We start from the raw sequence: 13425 nt of genomic DNA, 5'->3' as shown, positions 1-13425 counted from the left end.
GGAACAGCCCTACACACCAGGCAATGCACTACTAGTTACATTGCTAGTCACCAGGCCTTGGGTAGGGACACATACCGCCAACTGCAGCATACCTGAGACCCACAAACCCCTGTCCAGTGGTGGATGCCTACTAGCTAGGTTGGAGGAATTTCACATCAGAACCCAGGGCAACATGGGACCTACTGTGCTATGCAGGCCTGGCCTCTGGGCACCCACAGGCACACATCCCCCACCCGGATACCACTCCACCAGGCGAAAGTAGAAATGAAGGGCACTGTACTCACCCCCTTGTTGCTGCTGTGATGCCCCCAAGTGCCCATGCAGCTCCAGATAGGCCACCGCCAGTATGCGGGCCATCAGGGGGGTCTGGGTTTGACAGCACAGACATGGCCCAACATACATGCTGCACGCTGCCCAGGCCCCATCCACCAATCCCCCCCTAAACAAGGCCTTCACACACAGCACTCCATGCAATCATGCCCCATGCATCGTGCTCACAGTGTACTCACCTGTTGGCCTGGAGGCCTATACTGCAGTCGCTACTGGGGTAGGACCCCATCCACTAATCGCTCCAACTCCGCTGAGGTTAAGGCAGGGGCCCTTTCCCCAGTCACACGCACCATGGTAGGTTCCAGACACATATCACAGCAGCACATGCAGTGTAGGTCCTTTCCTGTTGAAGGTCAGGTAGCAAGTGAGTGAACAGATAGAAAATGGTGGTCACGTCCGCGGCGGTGCGTACTGTCACCGCCGGCATAGATCACTATTGACCACTGTACCGCACAGGGCCCAATGATAACCAATGAGGATTTGCACAGCAGTTCCCGACTGCCTCCTGCAAACGGCGCACCACGTCAGCGGAATTACCTCATTTCTACTTGTCCCTCCATACTGGACAGGCGGATGCTATTTCTAGAGGGGGGAGGCAATTGATCTTAACTGCGTCACAGTTCACATTTTCACAATCTGGACATATTTCACCCAAATATTGTAACAATCACAATATGCATTGAACTGAAGGGGTTACAATGTACAGATAATGACCAGCTGCTCACTATTTTGCCCCATAGATTGCAACCGCTGCGGATGAATAGGAGATGGAGACATCCCCCAGTGGACAGACCCCTGGTGGACTTGGCAACAATGGAGGACAGGCACATTATTCTCACCTATAGACTGGACAGGGCCACAATCACAGAGCTGTGTGCCCAATTGGAGCTTGACCTGAAATCAGCTATCCGTCATCCCACTGGGATCCCCCCTCTTGTGCAAGTGCTATCTGTGCTCCATTTTCTTGCAACAGGTTCTTTCCAAGTGACAGTATTCTTGGCAGCAGTAATGTCACAGCCAATGTTCTCAATAGTGCTGACCAGAGTGTTGTCTGCCCTGATTAAACACATGTGCAGCTACATTGTTTTCCCCCAGGTGGAGGATTTGGCCACAGTGAAGGCTGACTTCTATGCAATGGGACATAACCCCAACATCACTGGTGCAACTGATGGGACACATATATAGCATTTGCCCCCCCCCCCAGCTAAATGAGCAGGTCTTCAGAAATCGAAAAGGTTATCACTCTATGAATGTGCAGATGGTGTGTTTGGCAGACCAGTACATCTCCCATGTCAATGCTAAGTATCCAGGCTCAGTGCATGATGCTTTTATCCTAAAGAATAGCAGCATCCAAAATGTGATGGCCCAGCTCCAGAGGCACAGGTTGTGGCTAATAGGTGAGTCCTGGTTCCCACCCAGTGGATGTTGGTGTTTGGGTATGGTGTGGGACATAAGGGTTAGTGTGTGGCTAACAGTTGTCCCATATTTGCATGTGACTCTGGTTACCCCAACCTCTCATGGCCACTGACCCTGTGAGGAATCCCAGGACAAGGACTGAGGAATGTTACAGTGAGGCACATGGGCAAACAAGAAGGATTATTGAACGTACACTGGGCCTCCTGAAGGCCAGGTTTAGGTGCCTCCATCTAACAGGTGGAGCCCTGTGCTACTCACCCAAGAAGGTCTGCTAGATCATTGTGGCATGCTGTATGTTGCACAACCTTGCCTTGAGATGCCATGTGCCTTTTCTGCAGGAGGAGGAGGCTGGAGATGGCCGTGTGGCAGCAGTGGCCTCTGTGGACAGTGAAGATGAGAAGGAAGAGGATGAGGACAACAGAAGTGCAGTCATTCGTCAATACTCCCAATGAAACACAGGTAAGACAGGGATATTTCACAATTCATTGACAGTTTGATGTGTGACATTGTCACTGGCAGGCTGTGAATTCCTACTGCTATGGCCACTCACTGTACCCATTGGCATCTCTTTTTGCAGATGTTGGTGCCCACTATTGCTCCTGGTGTGTTCACTGCCGGCAACTACAGGACTTTCCAATGAAAACATTACTGTACAGTTGAAATGCAATTTAAGAACCTTGTTAAACGAATACATTTTGAAATCATTTGACATACTCCATACTTGTATCTTTTCTAAGTATGTTTATTGCAGTGCTCTGACGAAAAGGGGGAAGTGCAATGGGCTGGGGTGATGATGTAGGAAAGTCCAGGTTAGAGTCAAGTCTATTTGTAGCATATGTGCATTGTTCAAAGGGGCATAGGAAGGGGAGCAATGGCAGTTCAAGGTAGACAGTGTGACAGAGTGGGACACAAGGGTGACATTCAGGAGAGTTTTATTTCCTGGCAGGGGTCTTGGCAATAGTCTCTGGCTTCTGCCTGGATCACAGGGAACATTTGCGGGGTGGTTCTCCTTCTACAGTGGGAGGGGTGCTGGTGGCCTGTTGGTCCTGTGGCTGGGCGTCCTGTCCACTAGCAGCAGCAGAGGTGGAGGGCTGTTCGGTAGTCTGGCTAGTGTCAGGTGCCCGCTGGTGTGCCACTGCCACCCTCATACTGTTGGCCATGTCTGCCAGCACCCCTGCAATGGAGACCAAGGTGGTGTTAATGGCCTTCAAGTCCTCCCTGATGCCCAGGTACTGTCCTCCCCCTGGCACACAGCAGTCCTCCCACTTTCCCTGTTGTCCTGTGCCTCTGTCCCCTGAACCTTGTGCCCACTGCCGCTGACCCCAGGTCCCTGATTTTCATGGGTTTGTGGGGTGCCGTGGTGTCCCTGTAGTGGTGGACACACTGCTGATTGGCGTGTCCTGGGGACAGAGGTATGGGCCCGCTGGGTGGGTGCTGTGGTGGTGTTTCCTGAGGGGGAGGCTCTGTGGTGGTGTGAGACTGTGCCTGGGTAACCGACTGTTGAGAGGTCCCCGGTGGGTCAGGTTGGTCATCCAGATCCAGGCGAGCAGAGCTGCTGTCATCACTGTGGGCCTCTTCTGTGGGGGGACTCATTGTTGCTGGCACCTCTTCTCCGGGGACATTGGCTGGGATACCTGTGGGGATGTAAATGCAGTGTTATTGTTTCTGTGTGTAATATATTGTGCATGGGTGGGTTGCCCTCTATGGTTGTTATTGCCCTGGCAGCTTTGCCTTGTATGTGTTGTTATTTGGTGTGCTAGCTGATTGTCTCTAGTGTGCATGCTGTAGTGATAGGTGTCCATGCAGGTCTGTGAGTGGTGTCCATGCATAGGTATGGCATGCAGGGCTTGGCATTGGGATGAGTGGGATGTGATGGTGGGGTGTGTGGGAGGAGGTGAAGTGATGGGAGTGAGGGTGTGGGTGGGGGTATGTGATGGCATGCAGGTCAGGGGTGATAGTAATAGAGATTTGACTTACCAGAGTCCAGTCCTCCTCCTACTCCTGCCAGGCCCTCAGGATGCAGTATTGCCAAGACTTGCTCCTCCCATGTTGTTAGTTGTGGGGGAGGAGGTGGGGGTTCACTGCCAGTCCTCTGTCCTGCAAGTTGGTGTCTTGCTGCAATGGAACACACCTTCCCCCGTAGGCCGTTCCACCTCTTCCTGATGTCATCCCTTGTTCTAGGGTGCTGTCCCATGACATTGACCCTGTCCACGATTCTCCGCCATAGCTCCATCTTCCTAGCAATCGATATCTGCTGCACCTGTGATCCAAATAACTGTGGCTCTACCCGGATGATTTCCTCCACCATGACCCTTAGCTCCTCCTCAGAGAATCTGTGGTGTTGTTGTGGTGCCGTGAGTGTAGTGTGAGGGTGTATGTGAGGGTGTGTAGGGTGATGTGTTGGGGTGTGTGATGTAAAGTGCGTGGGTAGTGTATAGGTGATGGTGGTATGTGGCTCTGGTTGTGTGAGTGATCTAGCTCTCTCTCTCGTTCTGCTGGCAATTATTTGTATTCGTAAAGGGTTGTGGGTAATGTGGGTGTGTGTTTTATAATGGTGTGGATGTGTGCGTGTGTGTATGTGTGTTAAGTGTGTGTAGTTTGAATTGTCCAATGTGGTGCTGTTTTGTTAGTGTGTGTGTATTTTGAGCGCAACGGTATGTACCGCTAGTGGTTTACCACTGTTGAATGTCCGCCGTGGTGATTGGTGGGTCATAATGTTGTGGGCGTTGTTCTGTTGGCGTAATGGTGTGGGTTTTGATACCTGCTAGTTTATCACTGACCTTTGGTGTGGCGGAATTGTGTGTGTGTGGCTGAATAGTGACTGATTGGTGTGTGTGTGTCATAATATGGTGAACGGATATCTGCCCCAGCAGTGGTATGTTGGCGGCAGTCAGCATGGCGGTAAGTGGGGTTTACCGCCAATGTCATAATGAGGGCCTTAGTCTAGACCAGTTACTTTAGTTAATAAACACAAATCTATACAAAATACTGCAAATCTGTTTCTGTACTTGTTCTTCAACAGCAGTGCACTACAGGTCTATCTCTCTTGGGTCGCGACTGGGACAGCGTTACTAGGAGTCAGGAGGAGGATGGAAGGACTCAGGGTGGGGCTACCTCAGCAGCTAGAAGAATGAAGTTTTCAACTTCAAAGGGAAACCATGATGAAGAGGACTCTGAGGCCTAGTACTCAGCTATGTGGAATAGAGAGAGGTGGGTTGATTTGGGAAATGCTGCTGAGTATGTGTGCTGCACTGCTGGCAAAAGTGAAACTCCTCTTGTTTTTGCTCTGCCTCTGAGTCTTCTTGGTACATTCCTCAAGAAGCTTCCCTTTCTTCTGTCCTTTTCCTTGACTCTACAATACAGATTCTGTATTATAATCAGTACTTTAAATGGTCAGGTGCTCACAGGTACTGAGTACCGGCACTTCTTATTTTTACCGAGCTGAGTACCAGCACTTCTCCACTCCCAAAGGGAATACCGGTACTCAAGGTCAGATTTGTAAGGTGGGCACCGAGTGATGGGCCGGGCCCTGAGAGTTTCCTGTGGGAATCACTTATCTGTGGCAAGTGCCCAATGGGGACTGAATGGTCTGCTGGAGGCCTGCTGCAGGGGCAAGTGGGCCTCTGCTCCATCCCCCACCCAGATGGATGCTCTCATTGTCCTCACCAGCCCCCTGCCAGGCCTCCATGCTGGGTCGTCTTGTTATGGGACATTGGCTGCCCGGGGCACACTGATGTGTGCAGACTGAATGAGTGGGAGGGGAGAGGGACTAAGCATGAGTGGCCACGTTTGAACTAAGGTAAGAAGGTCAGTTTTCACCAGGGTCAGACTGTCTTTCCATGGACTCAATTGCCCTTGCAAATCCTTGCCGCCCGCTTGCTGGGACATTGATGAGGTGGTGGAGGTGGCTAAGGGACTTCCTTTGAGCCGAGGTGAGCTGGGTGGAGGTGTTCTGACCTTTCCACCAGAGGACAGCCTGACTTCTACCCTGCTTGACTCCGCATATCTGCTGGACCCTGCAGTGCTCAGTATCTTCAAATGCAAGCTCTCTGACTGTGGGGCCTTCAGCCCACGGAAGGGGAGGGAGAAAAAGGTGAGAGAATGTGAAGAGTGAGGGGGTAGAAGTAGAAGGAGAGTTTAAAGGGAAAAGAGACAGAAAGTTAGAGGTAGCGATTGGGGCAGCGAGACGAAAGAGACAATGGGGGAGAAGTGAGTTGAGAAGGGATTGAGAGACTAGAGATGTGAATACTAATGGCAATGGTGAAAAGGGAGAGTGACAAAAACGAGAAAGAGAGGGGTGGTTGTATGATAAAAAGTAAGACATAAAAGAGAAAGGGACGAAGCATTGTGCCTCACTGGCTATGCTTTCCCGGGGCTGTGCATTTGCTCTACATTCATATTCTGTGAAGCATGCCTTGCAGCTGACACTCTGCCTGAAGTGCGTACCTGCTTATCTGTAGTGTGTTTATGTAGAGAATGGATGAGTAGACATTTAAGTTACTGTCGGATGGCAATTCATGCTTCATGTTTGCCAAATCTAAGCACTGTCTTTATCAGTAATACCCAATTTAATAATACCCAATTTTCTGACCTTCTGTTTACCAGTATTCAAATTTGTGACATTCCAGAGTATGATACTGTTAAGAGAGCCAAGGTGCAGTTGGGGGAATCTTAGGGTGTTTGGTGTGGCAGAAAGAGCCAGATGACGATGAGAACCATAAACACAGAGCTAATTACGACGGTAAATCTGCACATGAAAAAAACATAACTGAGCAAAAATACTGCACCACTACTGGTATAACCAATGGAATAGGGACTTTTGATACAACTATTAAGGACGATGCATGGGCAAAATGCATACTCGATAGAAGCATCCTCGTATCATCATATCTCACCCCACCCCCAACCACGCCCACTAGCCACGCCTCCAGCTCACTGTAATGAGTTCCTGCACTTATTTTTTTCCTTTTAAAGCACAGGCCGTCTCCTCTGCCGCACGAACGAAAGGCAAAAGCTGATCTCAACACTCCTGCTTACCTGTCAGACCCGTTCAGCCAGACACCCAAGAGTGACAAACATTCCCAAGGAGAATGCAGATGCACCTCCCAATTTGGCAACACAGTATTATTTTTATTTTAACAGTCATATTTTTTAGAACTGGGTGGGTTCAATTCACTTCTCTATGATTTGATTTTTTCAAACCTAGATAACAGACATTTAGATGTTTAATAACTTGGGCCTCTTGGGCAGAAGGACTGTTTGCAATGCAATTAACTGGACTGTATCATACTCATTCCTTCACTTCTTTCCACAACAGATTGATGACGATGTGCTGCTCATCACCCTGATAAATATTGTTCTTGTGTTGTGTTTGTCTTTGTCGCACCTTTCCCCAAATCCCCTTTCCCATCCATTGATCAAACCACTAACCCTCTTCCCCCGGGCTATGTGATTTATTGAGATGTGTCTTAATTTACACCAAATAGACCACACATTTGGTGGGGTGCATGTGGTTAAATGTGACACTAACTCACTGTGGGATATTCTATTGCCTGAGCAATACCCCTCACCAGCCCCACTTGTCCAACCATGCATAAAAGAACATACTTCGCCAGTGCGAACAGCATCATTCAGGCCTTTGTTCTGCGTAAATGCTTAATTTTGTCAACTACAGACTTTGAGAAAACTTTTCCTGATTTGAGAATTTTGTAACTTTGGTTTTCATCAAATTCCATATTCACTATTGTGAGAAGGTAGCCTCTTTCTAGCCTTGTTACCCCCACTTTTGGCCTGTTTGTGAGTGTATGTCAGGGTGTTTGTCACTGTTTTCACTGTCTCACTGGGATCCTGATAGCCAGGCCTCAGTGCTCATAGTGAAAACACTATGGGCCTGATTCTAACTTTGGAGGACGGTGTTAAACCGTCCCAAAAGTGGCGGATATACCACCTACCGTATTACGAGTCCATTATATCCTATGGAACTCGTAATACGGTAGGTGGTATATCCGCCACTTTTGGGACGGTTTAACACCGTCCTCCAAAGTTAGAATCAGGCCCTATGTTTTCAGTATGGTTGTTATGTGTCACTGGGATCCTGCTGGTCAGGACCCCAGTGCTCATAGGTTTGTGGCCTATATGTATGTGTCACTGGGACCCTGTCACACAGGGCCCCAGTGCTCATAGGTGTGCATGTGTATGTTCCCTGTGTGGTGCCTAACTGTCTCACTGAGGCTCTGCTAACCAGAACCTCAGTGGTTATGCTCTCTCATTACTTTCAAATTGTCACTAACAGGCTAGTGACCAATTTTACCAATTTACATTGGCTTACTGGAACACCCTTATAATTCCCTAGTATATGGTACTGAGGTACCCAGGGTATTGGGGTTCCAGGAGATCCCTATGGGCTGCAGCATTTCTTTTGCCACCCATAGGGAGCTCTGACAATTCTTACACAGGCCTGCCACTGCAGCCTGAGTGAAATAACGTCCACGTTATTTCACAGCCATTTTACACTGCACTTAAGTAACTTATAAGTCACCTATATGTCTAACCTTTACCTGGTAAAGGTTAGGTGCAAAGTTACTTAGTGTGAGGGCACCCTGGCACTAGCCAGGGTGCCCCCACATTGTTCAGATCCAATTCCCTGAACTTTGTGAGTGCGGGGACACCATTACACGCGTGCACTACATATAGGTCACTACCTATATGTAGCTTCACCATGGTAACTCCGAATATGGCCATGTAACATGTCTATGATCATGGAATTGCCCCCTCTATGCCATCCTGGCATAGTTGGCACAATCCCATGATCCCAGTGGTCTGTAGCACAGACCCTGGTACTGCCAAACTGCCCTTCCTGGGGTTTCACTGCAGCTGCTGCTGCTGCCAACCCCTCAGACAGGCAGCTGCCCTCCTGGGGTCCAGCCAGGCCTGGCCCAGGATGGCAGAACAAAGAACTTCCTCTGAGAGAGGGTGTGACACCCTCTCCCTTTGGAAAATGGTGTGAAGGCAGGGGAGGAGTAGCCTCCCCCAGCCTCTGGAAATGCTTTCTTGGGCACAGATGTGCCCAATTCTGCATAAGCCAGTCTACACCGGTTCAGGGACCCCTTAGCCCCTGCTCTGGCGTGAAACTGGACAAAGGAAAGGGGAGTGACCACTCCCCTGACCTGCACCTCCCCTGGGAAGTGTCCAGAGCTCCTCCAGTGTGCTCCAGACCTCTGCCATCTTGGAAACAGAGGTGCTGCTGGCACACTGGACTGCTCTGAGTGGCCAGTGCCACCAGGTGACGTCAGAGACTCCTGCTGATAGGCTCCTTCAGGTGTTAGTAGCCTCTCCTCTCTCCTAGGTAGCCAAACCCTCTTTTCTGGCTATTTAGGGTCTCTGTCTCTGGGGAAACTTCAGATAACGAATGCATGAGCTCAGCCGAGTTCCTCTGCATCTCTCTCTTCACCTTCTGATAAGGAAACGACCGCTGACCGCGCTGGAAGCCTGCAAACCTGCAACATAGTAGCAAAGACGACTACTGCAACTCTGTAACGCTGATCCTGCCGCCTTCTCGACTGTTTTCCTGCTTGTGCATGCTGTGGGGGTAGCCTGCCTCCTCTCTGCACCAGAAGCTCTGAAGAAATCTCCCGTGGGTCGACGGAATCTTCCCCCTGCAACCGCAGGCACCAAAAAGCTGCATTACCGGTCCCTTGGGTCTCCTCTCAGCACGACGAGCGAGGTCCCTCGAATCCAGCGACGCTGTCCAAGTGACCCCCACAGTCCAGTGACTCTTCAGCCCAAGTTTGGTGGAGGTAAGTCCTTGCCTCACCTCGCTGGGCTGCATTGCTGGGAACCGCGACTTTGCAGCTACTCCGGCCCCTGTGCACTTCCGGCGGAAATCCTTCGTGCACAGCCAAGCCTGGGTCCACGGCACTCTAACCTACATTGCACGACTTTCTAAGTTGGTCTCCGGCGACGTGGGACTCCTTTGTGCAACTTCGGCGAGCACCGTTTCACGCATCCTCGTAGTGCCTGTTTCTGGCACTTCTCCGGGTGCTACCTGCTTCAGTGAGGGCTCTTTGTCTTGCTCGACGTCCCCTCTCTCTTCAGGTCCAATTTGCGACCTCCTGGTCCCTCCTGGGCCCCTGCAGCATCCAAAAACGCCAAACGCACGATTTGCGCCTAGCAAGGCTTGTTGGCGTCCTTCCGGCGGGAAAACACTTTTGCACGACTCTCCAAGGCGAGAGGGATCCGTCCACCAAAGGGGAAGTCTCTAGCCCTTTTCGTTCCTGCAGAAACCTCAGCTTCTTCTGTCCTGTCGAAGCTTCTTTGCACCCGCAGCTGGCATTTCCTGGGCATCTGCCCATCTCCGACTTGCTTGTGACTTTTGGACTTGGTCCCCTTGTTCCACAGGTACCCTAGATTGGAAATCCACAGTTGTTGCATTGCTGGTTGGTGTCTTTCCTGCATTATTCCTCTAACACGACTCTTTTGTCCTTAGGGGAACTTTAGTGCACTTTGCACTCACTTTTCAGGGTCTTGGGGAGGGTTATTTTTCTAACTCTCACTATTTTCTAATAGTCCCAGCGACCCTCTACAAGGTCACATAGGTTTGGGGTCCATTCGTGGTTCGCATTCCACTTTTGGAGTATATGGTTTGTGTTGCCCCTATCCCTATGTTTCCCCATTGCATCCTATTGTAACTATACATTGTTTGCACTGTTTTCTAAGACTATACTGCATATTTTTGCTATTGTGTATATATATCTTGTGTATATTTCCTATCCTCTCACTGAGGGTACACTCTAAGATACTTTGGCATATTGTCATAAAAATAAAGTACCTTTATTTTTAGTATAACTGTGTATTGTGTTTTCTTATGATATTGTGCATATGACACTAAGTGGTACTGTAGTAGCTTCACACGTCTCCTAGTTCAGCCTAAGCTGCTCTGCTAAGCTACCATTATCTATCAGCCTAAGCTGCTAGACACCCTATACACTAATAAGGGATAACTGGGCCTGGTGCAAGGTGCAAGTACCCCTTGGTACTCACTACAAGCCAGTCCAGCCTCCTACATTGGTTGTGCAGTGGTGGGATAAGTGCTTGAGACTACTTACCACTCTTGTCATTGTACTTTTCATAAGAGAAAAATATACAAAACAAGGTCAGTGTATATACACATAGCCAAAAAGTTTAGCATTTTCCTCTTTTCACTCTTTTCTAAGTGCTGAAAAGTACTTCTAAACTTTCAAAAAGTTCTTAAAAGTTTAAAAAGTTTTTTTCTGTCTTTCCAAAAAGTTCTGAAAACTTTTTTCTCTTTTTGTATCACTTTAACTCTCTCTAAAAAATGTCTGGCACAGGCAAAAATGTTGAACTGTCCAAACTTGCATATGATCACCTTAGCTGGAAAGGAGCAAGGAGTCTCTGCATAGAGAGAGGTTTGAGTGTAGGGAAGAATCCTTCCTTAGAACTGTTAATTAACATGCTTAGAGTACAGGATAAGGCCATAAGTGCCCAATCTGGTGAAAAAGTAGCTAATGGTTCTCAATCTGATCCAGGGACTCCCCCAGGAAAAGATTCAGGAAAGAAACTTCTCAGCCTGCCCATTACTAGACAGTCTAGCATAGTTGGTACAGAGGTTGAATCACACCATACTGATGGTGTGCTCTCACATTATACTGTTAGCCAAGCTGTTAGGGTGCCCTCTGTAAGGGACAGGTCTCCTTCTGTTCATTCCCATCATACCTCTGTATCTAGAAATGTCCCTCCCACCCACCCTGATGACAGATTGTTAGAAAGGGAGCTCAATAGATTGAGAGTGGAACAAACCAGACTGAAGCTCAAGAAGCAACAGCTGGATTTGGATAGACAGTCTTTAGAATTAGAGAAGGAAAGACAGAAGTTGGGTTTAGATACCCATGGTGGCAGCAGCAGTATTCCCCATAGTCATCCTGCAAAAGAGCATGATTCCAGGAATCTGCACAAGATAGTTCCCCCTTATAAGGAGGGGGATGACATTAACAAGTGGTTTGCTGCACTTGAGAGGGCCTGTGTTGTACAGGATGTCCCTCAAAGGCAGTGGGCTGCTATCCTATGGCTATCATTTAGTGGAAAGGGTAGGGATAGACTCCTTACTGTGAAAGAAAATGATGCCAATAATTTTACAGTTCTTAAGAATGCACTCCTGGATGGTTATGGCTTAACCACTGAACAGTGCAGGATAAAGTTCAGAGAGACCAAAAAGGAGTCTTCACAAGACTGGGTTGATTTCATTGACCATTCAGTGAAGGCCTTGGAGGGGTGGTTACATGGCAGTAAAGTTACTGATTATGAAAGCCTGTATAACACAATCCTGAGAGAGCATATACTTAATAATTGTGTGTCTGATTTGTTGCACCAGTACCTGGTAGACTCTGATCTGACCTCTCCCCAAGAATTGGGAAAGAAGGCAGACAAATGGGTCAGAACAAGGGTGAACAGAAAAGTTCATACAGGGGGTGACAAAGATGGCAATAAGAAGAAAGATGGTGAAAAATCTCAAGATAAGCATGGGGATAAGGGTAAAACCAAAGATCCCACTTCAAATCTTAAACACTCTTCAGAGGGTGGGGATAAAACAAATTCTTCCTCTTCTTCCCAACCTGCACACATTAAAAAGCCTTGGTGCTTTGTGTGTAAAAACAGAGGCCATAGGCCAGGGGATAAGTCCTGTCCAGGTAAACCCCCTGAGCCTACCACCACTAATACATCAAGCTCTAGTGCCCCTAGCAGTAGTGGTACTAGTGGTGGGACTGCTGGCAACAGTCAAGCAAAGGGTGTAGTTGGGTTCACTTATGGGTCCATAGTGGAAACTGATGTAATCAGTCCCAAGACAGTTTCTGTCACACCTAGTGGCATTGGCCTTGCCACACTGGCTGCTTGTCCCCTTACAATGGATAAGTACAGGCAGACAGTTTCAATAAATGGTGTTGAGGCCTTGGCCTACAGGGACACAGGTGCCAGTTTCACTTTGGTGACTGAAAACCTAGTGCCTCCTGAACAACACATCATTGGACAACAGTATAAGATTATTGATGTCCATAACTCCACTAAGTTTCTTCCCTTAGCTATAATTCAGTTTAGTTGGGGTGGAGTTACTGGCCCTAAGCAGGTGGTGGTATCACCTAGCTTACCTGTAGACTGTCTCTTAGGTAATGACCTAGAGGCCTCAGGTTGGGCTGATGTAGAGTTGTATGCCCATGCAGCCATGCTGGGCATCCCTGAGGAATTGTTCCCTCTCATTTCAAGTGAAATGAAAAAGCAAAGGAGAGAAGGACTGAAAACTCAGGATCCCTCTCCATCAACAGGTAAAAAGGGTATCACAGTATCCCCTAACCACCCTACCATTCAGGATACTATTCCTGTGGTGGGAGAAACCTCTCCTGGGGTGGCACCTGTTCCAAGGGAATCATCAGCTGGCAAAGCTGGACTCCCTGAGGTGGAAGTACCTCTCTGTGGGATAACTAACATTGGTGAGAAAAACAGCACCATTTTAGTTAACATGGAGCATCCCTCCAACCCTCCCAGAGAAACTTTAGTGCAGAAACCCTGCACTACCTCACAACACTTAGGACAGCATCCCTGCCCTAGTGTGGAGCTCATAGGACAGCATCCCTGCCCTGCTCCAACTCAAGAGAAACAGCATCCCTGTTC

Source organism: Pleurodeles waltl, chromosome 11, assembly GCF_031143425.1.
Source record: "Pleurodeles waltl isolate 20211129_DDA chromosome 11, aPleWal1.hap1.20221129, whole genome shotgun sequence".
In the NCBI taxonomy this organism is placed as follows: Eukaryota; Metazoa; Chordata; class Amphibia; order Caudata; family Salamandridae; genus Pleurodeles; species Pleurodeles waltl.
The sequence above is the reverse complement of the archived record's forward strand: the minus strand, read 5'-3'. Positions refer to the sequence as shown.